Source organism: Geotrypetes seraphini, chromosome 5, assembly GCF_902459505.1.
Source record: "Geotrypetes seraphini chromosome 5, aGeoSer1.1, whole genome shotgun sequence".
NCBI classification, from domain to species: domain Eukaryota; kingdom Metazoa; phylum Chordata; class Amphibia; order Gymnophiona; family Dermophiidae; genus Geotrypetes; species Geotrypetes seraphini.
The window spans coordinates 144392826-144410755 of NC_047088.1; the positions used below are offsets into that span (position 1 = coordinate 144392826).

Genomic DNA, 17930 nt, shown 5'->3' on the forward strand with positions numbered 1-17930 from the left:
TGAGGAGAATGTGAAGGGTCAGTGATTTGTGAGATGTGTTTAAGAGGGATATTGTATATAGCCCTCCATGAGCTATTCAAGCTACTCTGGAGATTTTCCAATAATTTTGTTGAGATCTTTCAGGGTTATTGCTGGAAACTGGTGTATGGAAAAGACTGTTAAGTGCAGACTTGAATGCGCAGGCCAGAAACATGAAGACTTAGAAAGTATTTGGGGGAGAAAAAAGTAGAGAACAGTCAATTTGTGGAATGGGATTATTTTTCCATCTTGAAGTTATTGGAGAGAGATCCCACTTAGAAACATTCTGACTGAGTTCACTGAATAGAAAGGGCTATTATAGCAGTTTAGTCTCTTTGCCTCCCCACACCTGAGGAACCTCAGAGGATTTGGGTTATTATTTACAAATCCAGGTCCCTTTTGTGTCAAGAGCAATTACATATCCTATTCCTTGGGGATTTTGTGATTCCTCTGCACAAAATAAACAAGTCAGGGCTTGTAAATCTGGATTTGGCATCTCACAAATGGCCTTTAGTTGTCACATTTCTGATTGGTGGATGATTAAATGTTTTTTTGCCTGCCCCCCCTCCCCCGGAATAAACCAAAAGATTTGTTGTGAAGCCCAGCAGTGCAAATGTATAGAGTGAAGTGAAGGGAAATAGAATAATGTTTCATGGAGATGAAAACCAGCATACAAAGTGGAGGGATCATCTAATGCAGGGGTATCCAACCTGCGACCCCGTGAAGTATTTTGTGTGGCCCCGGTCAAGGGTGATGCAGTGTTTTCCTCTGCTGCCCCCGGGTGTTTACCGTCTTGCTGGCTCCCTCCTCTGTCTTGCTGCAGTGTTTGCGCGGCCCCAGAAACATTTTTTTCGGCCAATGCGGCCCAGGCAAGCCAAAAGGTTGGACACCCCTGGACTCTAATGGTTAGTGCAGTAGCCTGAGAACCAGAGGAACTAAATTTGATTCCCACTGCAGCTACACTGGAAAAGTCACTTAACCCTCCATTACCCCAGGTACAAATAAGTACCTGTATATAAAACATAAACCTCTTTGACTGTAATCACAGAAATACTGTCTATCAAATCCCATCCCCTTTCTCCTCCTATCAAAGCCATAGTAGAGTCCCTCATTACTGAATCTGTGGATTTTAAGGAACTATTTACTAAACCATGTTAGAATTACAGTTATGTTTTTCAATGCTTGATATACTGTCCCTCAGCAGGATATTAGAGTGATCTATAGTTAAAATCTAACAGGACAGAGAAGAAAATAGATCAAAGAAAACATCAGTGTAGAAAAAAAATTGAAAACGTACTTGTTTAAGCAGGTTTTCTTAACTTAAGAAGATGCTGGTGACAGACAGGGTGGAAAGATGCTGTTTTTAGTATTGTCTAATTTATTATGTGGTAGGCAGTTTATAAATGTAGTAACTAAATAAATAAATAATTAAAACCAGGCTCTTGCCCCAACCAGTGACCTCTAGCACTAGCCAACTCTACCAGCACAGACCAGGTGCACAAGGAGGGGACTGTACAAACACAGACAACCAGACTTTGGAGGGGGAAATAAATTCTTTAATTCTACAGTAGTATGGAGCCAGTTTGTTCACAGGTCCAAGATTTGAACTAACTCAGTCCAGATTCTTTGTATGATTGCTCTGTCTTGCCCCAACCAGCTCCAGTGAACAGCTGCAGAGAGTAACTGGTTACAATGTTTAGTTAGGCACTGGAATAAGGGTAGAATTCCATTATGGCAGTTCCTTACCTCAGGTAGAAGCAGGCTAGAGCTCCCTCTCAGTTATCCCATGCCCTACTTTCAGTCTGAGCACCCTCTCTTTAACTCTGGCTTTTCCTTTTAAGGTCTCATGAGCTGCTTCCTGGCTTTTCCCTCTTCTCCCATCTCTAGGTTTAACATATGGCTCCAGAAAAAGGAGGATGGATTGAGATATCTGGGTTTTACTTTCATTAATAGCAATGGAAGTAAAGCCCAGATGTCTCAATCCATCCTATTTTTTTCTGAAGCCATATGTTAACCCTAGCCCTCTCCCCTCCCTGAAGCTGTCTCTTTCTGAGTCGTACCTGTTTTGCCCTAAACTGATCATGGTAGCAGGTTTTCCTGAGGGACAGTTTCAATCTGGGCAGAAGTACTACGCAGGGGAAGGGGTAAGGTTTCATAGCCTCTGTCACCCAGGCCCTTAAGCAACGGGAAAGTAATGCATCTTAAGCCAATTTGGTTTTACTATTGAAAGTGGAGATTTTTGAAAATAGAATTCCACAACAAAGGCACCAAAATGCTCTACCACATACACCTTCTAGGCTTATGTGAGATGGAGATGGAATTGTTCTAGTCTGTTGCTCTAAGACAGGGGTCTTCAAAGTCCCTCCTTGAGGGCCGCAATCCAGTCGGGTTTTCAGGATTTCCCTAATGAATATGCATTGAAAGCAGTGCATGAACATAGATCTCATGCATATTCATTGGGGAAATCCTGAAAACCCGACTGGATTGCGGCCCTCAAGGAGGGACTTTGAAGACCCCTGCTCTAAGACCTCAAACAACAATATATCATATATTATAAGGAAATTAAATAGTGCTAAAGGATATATTTCTAAAACGTTACATACAAAATACAGCAACTTAAATCTAGCCCTATAGGCAACAGGGAGCCTCAAGAGCAATGAAAGTGAGTCTCGGTCAGCATGCTTAGCAAACTGAATGAGTTTTAATGGTTGTGTTCTGATCTACTTATAATCATTTAATCAAGAACAGTTGAATAAAGTATTACAATAATCCAACCTTGAGATGGTAAGAAAGTGTGTCTTAGTGAGCAAAGCTTCTTTATCAAGATGGGCTCCAACCAAACTAATTTAGTGTAGCTTGTACAAGCATGAGTTTACAACAGATGAAACGTGAGGCTCACAGATGAGAATCAAGAAAACAACCTAAAACTTTGAAGGAAGAAAAAAGAGAGAATTGCTATCCCATCAAACCTGGAGTTACAGGAAGCAGGGGATGCCATCCAGTGATCCACATCATTGAGAATTTACTGGGATTAATTTTTAACCTGCTAGCTGTGATCCATTGAACAACTTCTGTTAGATAATGTCCCAAAGATCAGGTTGCTTAGAGTCAACATATTAATGGAATCGAACATCATTGGCAAAGAAAAAATCTACTGTATAGAAAGAAGAATAACAAGCAGAAGAAAAGAGGTGGTAATGCCCCTATATAGGTCATTGGTCAGGCCACACTTGGAGTATTATGTTCAGTTTTGGAGGCCGTATCTGGTGAAAGATAAAAAAAAGACTTAAAGCGGCCCAGAAGGCGATGAAAATGGTAAGGGGTTTGAACCAAAAGAAGTATAAGAGACTGGAAGACCTAAATATGTATACTCTGGAGAGGAGGGACAAAGGAGATATGATACAGATGTTTAGATATTTGAAAGGTATTAATATAGAACCAAATCTTTTCCAGAGAAGAAAAAATGATAAAATTAGAGGGCATAATTTGAGGTTGCAGGAAGGAAGACTCAGGAGCAATGTTAGGAAATTCTTTTTCATGGAGAGGATAGTATGCCCTCCCAAGGAAAGTGGTGGAGAGGAAAACAGTAAATTAAAGAACTAATGCCGGTACTGAGCAGACTTGCACGGGCTGTGTCCCATACATGGTGATTTGGAGTAGGATGGGCTGGGGAGGGCATCAATGGGAAGTCTAGTAACTTGAAACATGAGGATGTTACTGGACAGACTTTATGGTAGATATCCTGCAAACAGGATGGTTGGATAGGCTGGAGTGAGCTTGGATGGCAACTTCAGCTTTTGGAACCTAGGACAATACCAGGTGGACTTTACAGTCTATGACCTAGAAATACCAAAGACGAGACAAGTTAATTTAATCATGTATTTTTAATGGGTATAACTGATGGGCAGACTGGATGGACAGTTCAGCTATTTATCTGCCGCCATTTACTATGTTACTATGATACTTTTAGACTGAATAAGTGTGGCAAGGGGAACTATAAGTAGATGAAAAAGACTGAGGTAATTAACGTGGGTTTTATTGTACATTAACAGTTATGCTGCCATGTTTACAGCAAATGCCAACTACCATATTACACAACTAATGCCGAAATTCCAAATAGGAGGTTAGGATTGGGAGGGATTGAGAGGAGATTACACCTTGTCATTTCCATAAGTTAACTGCTAATGTGGCAGTGGTAACCAAAGTGTTGGAACACCCTTAGCACTTTCCAGAGGTTTTGCATCTAACATACAATAGATGTAGGTGCTGTTTGCATGTAAATACACTTATCTGTATCTCCTTGATATTCAGCCGGTGGCAGGCAGTGTTGTTAATGTCTTCTGCCAGCACTGAACCCAGATATTCAATGCCAAGTCATATCCAGTTGCTGGCATTGAATTTCCAAGGTTTTTTAAGCTGGCTATTGCATGCCTGGTTAACTCAATATTCAGAGCTAACAAACCATTCGTTAGCAATAAAGATAGGACTGCTATTTATGTTATTTAACGCTGGCTTGTTAGCTCAGAATATTGGGAGCTATCTGGACTTTACCCCCCCCTCCCAGAATGCCCCTGATATAACCATCATGCACTTTGATGCTAACTGGCCATTTTCAGCAAAGATAACCAAAAATGACCAGATAGCTGCTGATAAATAAATTAACTGGACAGCCGCTGTTCCCAGCCAGTCAATTCGCTTTGAAAATTGACCGGCATGTGTTTATGTGTTTCCTTTTCTACTGAAAATACAGGGACGCATTGCAGCAAAACTTCCTAAGCAGTCCCATGAAGGCCTTCTCCCTGCTTCCTCCGCTGTCTCGAGCATTCATGAATCTTGTTTTCCTCATTTTTCTTACTAGCCTATTCCGTTCTCCGTGCTGGGCTGCACCAGTGTTTTGTTATGTTTTTAATTTTCCACCTCATACAATGAAACAACTCAGCGCATAACAGACACCATAGCACTTCAATTACTATGAGAACGCATTAATAACACATTATCAACAAAGCAACCTGGGAGAACTGACGTCTTAGATTTCAAATCCTACAGAAAGCATCACTGTTCTCCCTCTTTTTTCTGCACTGAAACGTCACATTTTGCCCCTGCAGTCTGGAGAAAATATTAGCCTCTTCCTTTCCTCTATGCTCTGCTTTCTTTCCTCCCTTTTTTTTTTATCTCTTCATTGTTGTTTTGTTCATCTCCTAATGGTGTAGACATTGGCTGACCTGGCATCGCTAGCACAGGCTGGCACAGTGCCCGCGTTGCTGCAACAGCAGGGACTAACTCATGGAAGGCTGCATCAGCCTGACATATATAAATGTATACCCATATATCTCTGTGCAGGCCTCCTCTGTGGCACGGAATCAAACTGCGGCAGATTTGACAAATCTGTTTGGCACGGCTCACTCAACTCTTTCAGCTCGGGCTGTTGCGGAGTGCAGCACTGACGCACCAGGAGCAGAGTGGGCTCTGCACATTAAATACAGACATCTGGGAGCTTTTCAAAAGAAGAAAACAGCAGAGCATAATGGCAAAGGAATGACAGAGTTGTGAAGACTAAAGGCAGAGTAGAGGCAGAACAGCTTTCTGGAGCTGCATAGCTCAGGGTTGTACATGCAGTTCTGAGCTTATCTACCCTACTGTTTTTAACCTGCTGAAGACCAAAAGGTACAAATTCATTTAGGGATGGATTATATAAAGTTACTCACCCAAATATGACTAGTGAATTTGGGCATGCAAGTTATAGAATAGGTCCAACGTAACTAGGACGATTGAGCTCGCATGAAACAATCACCCCCAAACTTCTATCATCGGCATAAACAATGGATTTTTAGATTAAATACAGTTCACCATTTAGGAACTTGGAACTAGATCCTCAGTATAGATCAAGTTCAGATGAACACATTGTTTAGTAAATATTTCAATTGTAACCTGTCTCGACTGTATCCATTCTGAGCTCATGGGGAGAACGGGATAGAAAATGAAATAAATAAATAGGGCTAAATTCATCCATTGTTTGGGTGCACTTTTCTTAATCTGTGATGTACTGTCAAGAGCAAATGTTCGGTCCCAATTTGAACAGCTGTAGCACTTAGCTGAGGCTGTCTTCCCGCTTGTTCAATCACTCGCCGAGGTGTCAGTGAGGTGGGATTGTTCATAAAGGTGCCATGTTTCACTATGCTTAGAGAAGCGGCAGTAAGCAAGAATCTGCTTGGTATGTATCTCGCTTCTCGCTATATAATTGCACTTTTTGCTTATCAAAGTTTGGCAGGAGTCACAAGGATTGTTTATTTTGCTTTTGTAGATTCGACAGTCCCTGATGTAGCGACCGTAGGGACACAAAACGATGGCCACAGCACAGGCAAGCAAATGGCTATCTTGAAGCACAGATATGTAGTTTTAAATTCTACAGAGGTTTTGTGCTATATAAATACAATATTTGAGGTTTTGATCATTCATCAGCCTTGAAGGTTTTTTGTGCTGAAGATAGAATTTGGGGGTTAGTTGGTTAAGTTGGAATTATTTCCAAGTAGCTTCTGAGGCTCTTTCCTTCAGTGTTTGTTCTAGAATTGATTGATGGCAACTGATTGATTGATTCGCTGGAGCTTTTTGTTATAGATTTGTAAGTACTCCAGTCCTTCTAAATTTTGGTTTTTTTGGTTATAGAATAGTGCCAGCTGTGTGTCTAACTTAGTAAAAGGGAGCCTAAGCGGCAAGAGTGAGTGCCATGTGGCAACTCCACTGAAGCCCTTAGGGATTTAAAGGACTTCAGTGTAGTTAACGTGCCAGCCCACGCTAATTGCCTTAGTAAAAGGAGGACTTATTGTTAAATTGGCTTTAGGTTTCAATAGTGTTAATTGGTGCTAACTGACACTAATTTGTGGTTATATGTGCAACTGTACTAAGGCACTATTCTATAAATTTAGGCCTGTTGGTTAAAGACATCGTGGCACATTTTTTGTTCTCCATTTGGAACATAACCAAATTGCAAGAGTTTATGCTGATTTATTCAAGATAAGTAACTCATTTTTTTCCATATATATTTTTTAAACTTATATGAGACTATCTGCTATGAGTATTTAATTAGTGGAGATAGGGAGGGCCTGTGCTTGAATAATAATAATAATAATAATTTTATTCTTATATACTGCCAAAGCCATGATAGTTCGAGGCGGTTTACAACAAGAGGTGCTGAAAATCAGCCCCATACAAAGACATCGAATACAAGCTTACAGAATGGAAGAAGTGAAAAACTAAAAAGTATCTTAGGTTTCAAATCAATTAAACAAATTCGTTTTTGCTGATTTTTTACAATTAAATTCTCTTATGCTCTCTCTCTCTCTCTCTATATATATATATAATAATAATAATAACTTTATTCTTATATACCGCCCGCCATACCCATATATATATATAAATTTTTCTGAGAATTTAGTTATTTAATCATTATCTTTCACCTGTATTTACGTGTTGGATTAACAATAATTCCTAATTACTGCCAATAATTTATTATTGGCGCTCAATTGACTAATTATTTTACACATGGATCTGGGATCTATGCCCAAATGTGTCTGGGGGATTATTTTTAAAAATCTTCAATCCTGCATTCCATGCTTCAGTTGTCTGTCTTACAATCATTCTTTCCACTTTGCAATTTAGCAGTTGTAGAAGATGCTGATAAGGATCAGCTCAGCAGCTCCCTGACTTATTTAGATTCATCACAGTAAAATCAGTTAAGCTGAAAGAGCCTTCTAACATTAAACATCGAAACAAACCACAATGGCAAAATGAATCATAATGAAGCAAAATTATTCCTCTAGCCACCATCTGATGTAATAAGAACAAGACATGGTCACACATCTGCTTTAAAGAAGTTCATTTTTAGGCAATCTTTACAGAAGAAAAACATAATAACATCTTATGTTCAGGTTGTACCCATCTAACAGAAGGAGGGGGAAGGGTGGATCTTGGATTTAGCTCATTCCTTGTTCTGTAGTAGCACAAGATGTTTTACGTTTGGGTACTGTAGGTATTTTCCTGTCTTAGGAGGGCTCACCACAGTGCTTATGAATTATTTTGAGGCCAAATAAAATTGTGTGAACCCCCCTAGAGATACAGTAATGATGCACCTAAGGCAGTGTTTCGTAAAATGTGTGCCACGGCACATTCCAGGTGTGCCGCGAGAGGCGTCAGCGCTGGCTGACTACTTACAGGACATGCCTTTCACAACCTGTGCCGATGACTCTCCTCCTCACCGGTATCTCTCCTCATCTCCCTGCACCTCTTCCAGGATTCCCCATTGGCAAAGTGACAGGTTCAGGGTCATGGCATGCGTGGATGTCAATATCGCATTGACATCCGCTCACTTCCTGATGCCTTCCGGCTGTGGCACCAGGTTTAGTGTGCCGCGGCACCAAAATGTTTGCGGGACACTGACCTAAGCAGATCTTACCCAGGTAGTGACCTTAAATATGGGCTTTGTGACCTTATTTGGGGATCCTGGCTTGCTGTCTAGGTCTGTATCTCAGGAAACTGAGGGTAAATAAAGTGACTTGCCCAAGGTCAAAAGGACCGGCAGTTCAGTTGACAAATTTTGCTAAGGTCTGAGATGTCAAATGGGTTGAAAATGATACTTCAGCCAGGGCTGGTGTTAGACATGCAGGGGACCAGGGCAGAAATTATGGATGGGACCCCATCCCCTTTCCTCATTGTCCCCTCCCCCTATTTCCTGACTCACCACTACATAGCACAATTTTAAATGACTTTTTCACACACAATACACAGACAGATCTTCACCAATACAGAACAAGGCATCACAAATTAGAAATACGAATATCAAAACTAAACTGTGAACTTCATGAAGTTATTCTTGGAAAGTACTACAACACAGGGCGTCCACGTGGCAGATGAAATTTAATGTGGACAAATGCAAAGTGATGCACATTGGAAAGAATATCCCAAATCACAGTTACTGGATGCTTTGGGTTAGCGCCCAAAAAAAGGATCTAGGTGTCATTGGAGACACTATGATGAAACCTTCCACCCAATGTGCGGCAGTGGTAACCAAAAAAGCAAACAGGATGCTAGGAATTATTAAAAAAGGGATGGTTAACAAGACTAAGAATGGTACAATGCCCCTGTATCACTTCATGGTGCGACCTCACCTGGAGTATTGTGTTCAATTCTGGTCCCCTTATCTCATGAAAGATAGAGCGGCACTAGAAAAGGTTCAAAGAAGAGCAACCAAGAAGATAAAAGGGATGGAACTCCTCTCATATGAGGAAAGGCTAAAACGTTAGGGCTCTTCAGCTTGGAAAAGAGATGGTTGAGAGGAGATATGATTGAAATCTACAAAATCCTGAGTGGATCGATTTTTCACTTCATCAAAAATTACAAAGACTAGGGGACACTCGATGAAGTTACGGGGAAATATTTTTAAAACCAATAGAAGGAAATATATTTTTTCCAGTCAGAGAATAGGTAAGCTCTGGAACACATTGCCAGAGGTTGTGGTAAGAACATATAGCATAGCTGGTTTTGAGAAAGATTTGGAGAAGTTCCAGGAGGAAAAGTCCATAGTCTGTTATTGAGAAAGACATGGGGGAAGCCACTGCTTGGTAGCATGGAATGTTGCTACTCCTTGGGTTTTGGCCAAGTACTAGAGACCTGGATTGGCTAGCGTGAGAATGGGCTACTGAGCTTGATGGATCATTGGTCTGACCTAGTATGGCAATTCTTATGTTCTTAACACTGGAGAAATAAAAACAGATATGTACTTCATTTTGTAATGAACACAATCAGTGGCATAACCATAAAAAGGGGTGGCTTAGTCTCCCCTGCCCCCAAATTAACATTTACCTTGCAGTGGCTGGTGGGGACACCCAAGCCTCACTGGCTCTACCTTCTCCCCCTCTACCAAGCTCTGCAGCCAGCAGCAGTATTTCAGAGCTGCTGCAGCCCCCACCTCCACCCCAACCCCAACCTATGTCTGTTCGGCTTTCACACATGCACAAAAACCAAACATTTATAGTGGGGGAGGGGCGGCTGTGGTAACTCAGGGACACTGCCATCAGCCACAGAGCTTGGAGATTTCTTGCTGCTGAAGTGGAGGAGGTGATCTTCAGATTATGGGGCTAAGGGATCTCTGTCAGCTCCAGTATTTATACAGGATTTTGCATTTGAGCAGGGAGAAAATTTGGTGCTCATCTACTTGGGCTCAAGCCCTCTCCCCCACCTCCAAAATAAAAATCAGTGGTCTGCCTCTGATGTAACTCCCTCAGATTGAAAACGCTAAGAAATTTGATCACGTTACCCCTTTGCTCGAGAAAGCACATTGGTTGCCGGTTACATATCGAATAATGTACAAATTAAATTTGCTCACTTTCAAATCAATAATTTTTAAAACTCCGGCTTTTATTTATAAACTTTTAATCCCCTATAATACTTCAAGAGTGTTACGGTCAACTGATCAACATTTATTAGTTGTTCCATCGTTAAAAGTTATTGGTACACGACGACATTCTATTTTTTCAGTTACGGCTCCTCTAGCCTGGAACGCCTTGCCAATTTATTTAAGAGAAGAAAGAATTTTAGACAAATTTAAGAGCAAACTTAAGGGATTTCTTTTTAAAGATGCTTTTAGTGATTAATTGATTTTTTTTCTACATTTTATATTAAACCTTTTCTACATTTTATATTAAATTTCTTCCCCTTAAACTAATGTTTTTTAACCTTAAGTGTTTCTTTTATATTGAATTGTATTTCTTCCCGTAACCTTACCTTTCTGTGATCACGTATGTTCATTGTCCTGTTGTTTATGTTTAGTCATGTTATGTATTTTTATGTTATTTTAATATGTTTAATATTAAGTTGTTCTAATTATGTATGTTTACCCTAACTTTGTAATTTAAGCTATACATCGCTTAGAATCTGGAATAGGCGATTAATCAAATCTTGTAATAAACTTGGAAACTTAGATGTAACTGCCTTAGATGTAACTTCCTGTTTCTGACTGCGCAGACTGCAGCAGAGGGAAAGTGCAGTGAAGGCCGTGGGCAGCCTGTCAGAATCGCTGCAATGCCTTAAGTAAATTTTTTAAGTTAGGCCAGAAAGGCCAGGGGGATGCTAGATGGGGATGGAAACAAGGGGAAGACATGCCGGCCTACAGGGGCCCCCCTTAAAGCTATGGACCCCAGGGCAATTGCCCTGTTTGCTCCCTCTAACGTTGGCCCTGCTTCCAGCAGGATCACAGAAGCTGGAAAGCACTATCGGATCCCAGCTCAAAAAGAGGAGGGGGTGAGAAGAATATAATTACTGGTGCGGAGAGAGGAGAAGGCTGAACAAAAGTGGGGACAAGGAATGGCTATAAAGAATGCCCTTAGAAATGTGGTGCAGAATAGGAGAACATCTTTTCAATGTATAAATTCTTCATAAACACTTGCTGTAGTAGAAGACTAGCAGCTCTCATGTGGAGAGAGTATGGCATGAGTCTATATAGTTAAACCAGGAGAAATGCTGGTGACTCCAAGTGGGATGGAGGGGGTGGATACTGACAATGTGTGATTCTGTTCCTATCTACAATTTGCAATCCACAGGATAGGGGAAAGGAAAAGAAGAACGATGCCAGACTGGGATTTTGGCATCCTTTATCACCAGTAAGGGAGGGAGGGGAACTCAAAAGAAGGAGGAGATACTGGATTGCGGGGTGGAGGGGGGCCAATACAAAAGTTGGCTCTGTGCACCAGGGTTCCTTGAGCTGGTCCTGATTTCTGGATTATATACATGCTAAGGCAATAACAGGGTTAATCCCCCATCATTTTATACAACTCCCACCTTACAAAGAACAGTATTGAATTGCAGAAGCTACTGATGAAGGGACAGCATGAGGGGCTGATGCAGAAAGCCATGTGGTAGAGCTGCATGCCAGTAGCTGAGTACACAGCTTCTACCACGAACATAATGAACATATATTCTGCACTGATGCAATAATCAATGAGCATGCAAATTATTGCTAAGTTAAAATGCGTGCACTATCAGAAAACAAGTGCACACCATGGCAACAAACTGCAGTTCATTGCTAAAATGTTCCCTTTCTCAAAAAGATAAAAGGCAAAAATAATGCCCAATTGCTCCTGCACATGACAATGCTGGCATTCAGGATGCCCTTCTAAGGGTCAAGCTAACAAATAAGAGAAATATTACTTTATACAAGTGGTTTCCAGCCAGTTGGGTTTTCAGGATATCCCTAAAGAATATGCATGAGACAGATTTGCATATAATGGAAGTAACGGATATAACAGAAACATAACATAAAACTCACTTGTATACCGCAAATACCATTAAATTCTATGCGGTTCACAAAGACTAGTAATACAAATGAATAAACATCCAGACCCTGATTCTCTAAAAGTGCGTCCCGATTTTAGGCAGCTGTAGGCGTCCTACAGCTGTCTAATCAGCCAATCGGGATGCACGTTTTTTAAAAAAAAATGCTCCCTAGGCAGGCCGCCTATATTGAAGGCGAGGCCCGCAAGACACCTAGGCCCTGATTCTGTATAGGACGCCCGGGAGAGGCGTCCTATTCAGAATCGTTCTAAACTAAACCCCGATTCTGTAACCGGCGTCCATGTTACAGACGCGGGTTAGAGAATCGGGTTAGATTAGACACGGCCCGCTACACTTATCATGGCAAGGGATCTCTCTGCCGCTATAAGTATAGCGGGCCGTGGCCCCCTGACCGATCACTGGCAGGAGGGTGCCCAAACCCTCCTGCCCGAAGACGCACCCCCCTCCCCGACACTACCGACCGCCCCCCCCGACACTACCGATCGCTGGCAGGAGGGTGCCCAATCCCTCCTGCCCGAAGACGCACCCCCCTCCCCCCGGCGCTAACAACCCCCACTCCACCAAACCTGTTCTTACAGATGGGTCTTGCACGTCGAGCAAGCAGGCACGCCTCGTCGAAATGAGGCGGGCCCGCCCCTTCCCGGCCCATCCCGCTGAAGCCTAAGGCCTGATTGGCCCAGGCTCTAGAAGCCTGGACCAATCAGGCCTTAGGAATAGCGGGTCCGCCCATCCCTACTAAGTCTAAGGTCTGATTGGCCATCTGACTTTTTGAGATGGGTGGTGAGGGTCTCGGAGATTTGGGGAAGGAAAGAGAATCCACTAGACTACCAGGGATTTATTTTTTATGTCAGGAGCAAGAGGTCAGTTCATGGTGGAGGGAAGAGGGAATCCACTAGACCAGTGATTCTCAACCCTGTCCTGAGGGTCCCCCAACCATTTGGATTTTTAGGATATCCCTAATGAATATGCATGAGAGAGATTTGCATATAATGGAGGAGACAGGCATGCAAATATGTCTCATACATATTCATTACATATATCCTCAAAACCCGACTGGCTGGGGGTCCCTAAGACAGGATTGAGAACCACTGCACTAGACTACTAGAAGTTTGGGTTTTTTTTGTATCAGGGGCAGGGCTTAGGTCAGTAGGGGGAGAGAAAAGGGAGGCCACTAAACCATCAGGGCTTACGTGTCAATCAACGGCAGGGGGTCATGGTCAATTTAGTATGGGGGAATTCATAAAATTGGCTAAATCCTCTCAACTAAGCCTTCTATGACTCTTCAGAACTGGCGATAAGTTTCTCATGTTATGTTTGCATTAAAATTATCTGTGTACTCCCCTGTACTGTGGTAGGAATAACTAACAGCCTCATTACCATTTGTTTTAATATGCTGTGTGATGATGTCTACCATGAGAGTTATTTCTGCACTGAACCTCTTTCTACATTTTGTGCCCAGTAATGTGCGTGTACACCTTGCAGTCACCATGCAGTTCCGCCCAGGGTAGCTTTTCGCATCAGCCCAAGGGCTCAGTGCACCACATAAGCATGAGTGCTGTTGCAGATCCAGCAATCCTGCCAAGCTGAATCATTTCCCCATTATTCATTGCTCGCTCCATTCTCCAGGGCACTGTGATCCCTTCTGAGCAAGCATGCCCTTTCGCTTCCAAATCTTGCCAGCTACCTCCTGAACTTTAGCAGCATGTGGTTTTGTGATTGTTCACCCAGCATGAGAGGGATAGGACCCGCTCATAAATTCCCCAGGAATCTCCTGCATGACAGAGATGACTGAGCTGTGGAAGTAATTTCCTCTTCATTTGCAGTCAAGGAATATACCAGACTTTGGCAGCCCTGGCAGAGAATGTCTTTTACAGAGTGACGTCTACTGTTTGAAGCCGAAAAGCATCTCTGTCCCTTCATTATTTCTTTGTGACTTAATCTGTGCTGGGTTCACTAGCATTCCTGAAATTATGAAATGCACTGAAAGAAACCAGCTGCTTGATCAGCTGATAGACTTGGGAATGATATCACAAGAATATAAACTGCCAAGTTCCTGTTAGAACCAAAAATGCTAAATAAGATACATATTTTATTCACAAATTCACTTCAGAAATCCTGCTGGTAAAAATACAGAAACAATAAATGTCCTTCCTCCATGCAGTGGCGTAGTAAGAGAAGTCTGTGACACACATCTCCCCCTCCCCTCCACTCTTCTTCGCTGCATCTTCCACCTGCTGCTCATGCTGGCCTCATCTCCCTTCTGACGTCACACCCTGGTCCTGCAACCAGGAAGTGACATCAGAAGGGAGCCAAAGCCGGTGTGAGCAGCAAGTAGAAGATGCTGTACGTGAGAGGGCAGAGAGGAGGAGAAGTGCCAGCACCCCTCACAAAGATGGTGCCTGGTTGGCCGTCTCCCTGACCCCTCCCCTCCCCCCCCCCACTTACTATGCTACTGCCTCCAAGATCAGTATCCACCATTATTTCTCTTTAAAGGAAAGACTCTTATCTGAACTCTCACTTCAGGAGGCTAATGGCCACCTAATAGCTGCATCTCACAAAGCAAACTCTGCTCCTCGAACCCTCATGCCTCAATATATTGGTTAATCTATAATAGGGTTTCTCAATGCAGTCCTTGGGACACACCAAGTCAGTCTGGTTTTTCACATACCTCAATGAATATGCATGAGATAATTTAGCATACAATGGAGGCAGTGCATGAAATCCTGGCTGGCTTGGGGGTGGCTCAAGGACTGGATTGAGAACCTTCTGATCTACATGGTGCCACTAGCCTCTGTCATTTTGGTTTCCCAATGGTACACCAATGGAACTGTTATGATGTATAATGCTGGTATCATACATAGAAACATGATGGCAGATAAAGGCCAAATGGCCCATCCAGTCCGCCCTTCCACACCATCCACTATCTCCTCTTCTTCCTAAGAGATCCCACATGCCTGTCTCTCACTCTCTTAAATTCAGAAATAGTCTTCATCTTCACCACCTCCACCGGTTGTCTTACTGTTTCTCCATTTCATGTTTTGTCTATTTTTTTTCTTGGGGTTTTTTAGTTCATTTTTTAAAAATTCTTTTGACATTTTATTGTAAACTGCTGTTTGGTATGGCAATGAGAGCAAAAAGTCAGATATCTACAAATAATAACAAATTATTACTTATAATGACTGGGGTTGCCATTCAACAAATTACATATAATTGGAAAAATTGGAATAGATTAAATTATAATTTTTGGTGAACTCCTTATGTCCTTATAAAATGGAGAGACTTATTGCAATACAACAGGGTTGTTTCAGGAAATTTCAAGATATTTGGGAGCCATTAACAAAGTATTGTAGTGATTAGAAAAATCTTGTTTCCCTTAAATTTACAAGTTCAATTATGGGGTGGGAGGGAGGGTATTTTTATTGTCACATGTTGTATAAGTATTGATTATATGATAGATAAGGGTGGGGGGGGGAGATAAGAGAATATTATATGTATCATTGTTGATTATTAAGTGATATATTTATGGTTATTCGTATGGATATGTTATCACACTTATTATAAGTTTAAAAATGAATAAAGATTTAAAAACAAAAGAAGCATTTTCTTACATTACTCCTGAGCCTCTCACCTCTTAACTTCATAGAGGCCCTTTTATTAAAGCTTAGCATGCACTAAAGGACATTAGCATGCACTAATTGCCACATGGTCCATTTGTATAAACATAGGACGTGTAGCATTTAGCAAGCACTAAAGTCCATTAGCGTGTACTAAGTTTTAGCAAAAGGACCCATATTGCTGTAGCAGATGGATGACATGGTTATAGGACCTTCTAATCCATCCTTCCCCTTCCAAGCTTACAAACAAAGGACCTGATGCCTGACAGCCACTGGCTTAATTAAGCTCCAGTGTGTACGATCACCTGGTAGTTAACCAGGTACCGGCCAATATTCAGAATAGTGTGCAGTTAGCTCAGTGGGCAAAGTCAGGACAGCCTTTTTGCTATCTTACCTTTAAGTGTTTACTTAACTGTTAACTGGTAAAATCCAGCCTCCATCCAAACTCAGTTTTCAGACTACTCCGGCACTAACTGGATGGCGCTGCAGTGATCAATTTATTCACTGGAAGTACCCACTTAAGTGCTGCTGAATATTAGTGGAAGGCCAGTTCAGTGGGGTTTAACCAGGCAGGAGCCTATTCTGCTTAGTCAAACCCTTTTAAATATTGGTTACTAAAGGATGTGTTCACTGAAGGCCAGATAGTCATGGGGTTATTCCCAGCTATTCAAAGCCGAGCGGCTTCAGCTTTGAATGTCTGGTTATTTTTTAGCTAACACATAGCCACTCAAGTCAATATTTGGCATTTAAACAGTCATGGGGTAGCGAATATAAATAGGACAGACTTTTATACAGTCCCATTTATGTGCTAAATCTGGTCACTTAAGGGCTGAATATTAAACCATAAGCAGCTAAGTGCTGACTCCATCCCCCCTTCCCCCTGAAATGCCCACATAGCAAGCTTTGAGTTAGGTGCTAACCGTGAATGTCAGCGGCATGTAGCTGGTTAAATGCTGCTGAAAATTAGCAGCTAGCCCCAACCAAGTGAGCTAAAACGCTTTCGCCAGTGAGAATTTTTTCTCATAGACACAGAGGAGATAATTCTATAAGGAGCCACCTAGATTTAATATGTTCTGCAAGGTTTAGTTTTTCATTTGTTTTGTTACCCCCTAAAATTTTGTAATTTTATTGATGTGTACATCGCTTAGAATTTTGAATGAGCGATTAATCAAAGTTATAATAAACTTGAAACTTGAAGCAAGATGAGCACACATAGTCATTTATGCAGATAGATATATATGTGCTAAAGATCAGTTTCAATGCTATATATTGGGAAGGTGGGTGGTCCATTGGGCACAGTTTGGGAGGAAGATAGGTGGGGCACACATTCTTTAACAATTTAGGTGCGAGCTCTATAGCATAGTCTCTCAAACTTTTTTAGCTTCAGAAAACTAAACGGAGCAGATGTTTTCACGGTACATTATAACTGAAATTATAAAATTGCAAAACTAACAAAAAATTAAATTTGAGTTATTTATCCAAAGTTCTTTATGCCATGTATGGGTAATTGTAACAATGGTGAAACTATAGTAGAAAGAATAGAATTTCTAATTAACTCAATGAATATGCTTGTTTTTGAGTGCAAATGAACTCAAAACGTGACTCAATAGTCGACAAGCAAATACGCATTTCATCGTCCACCATCTGCAGTCGTTTTCTTTTCTCTGATTTAATTTCTGTCACAGCTGAAAATCCAAGTTCACAAAGATAAGAAGATCCAAATGGTAGCAAAGCCTTGATTGCTTTGTTGATCAAGTCAGGACAACTACTGCATAAAAACTAAAACTACTTGCCAGTAGTTTTCAAGGACCAATGGTGTCAAAGAATGATGCTTGTCTGGGCTGTTGAATCCTTATGCACGCAGACACTCAAAACACTGACAAACTCTTGAGTACTTGATGTACTATTCTAGTGTAGACTTATGAAGGGAATTTTTAAAAATGAAGTAAAATTCTG

The 17930-nt window shown here is 41.5% G+C and overlaps 1 protein-coding gene across 2 annotated transcripts in view; it reads right to left on the reverse strand.

The window, feature by feature from the left end:
• The window catches only part of NRP2 (neuropilin 2), a 354082-nt gene that overhangs the window by 208406 nt on the left and 127746 nt on the right, over positions 1–17930 (reverse strand). The window lies entirely within an intron of this gene.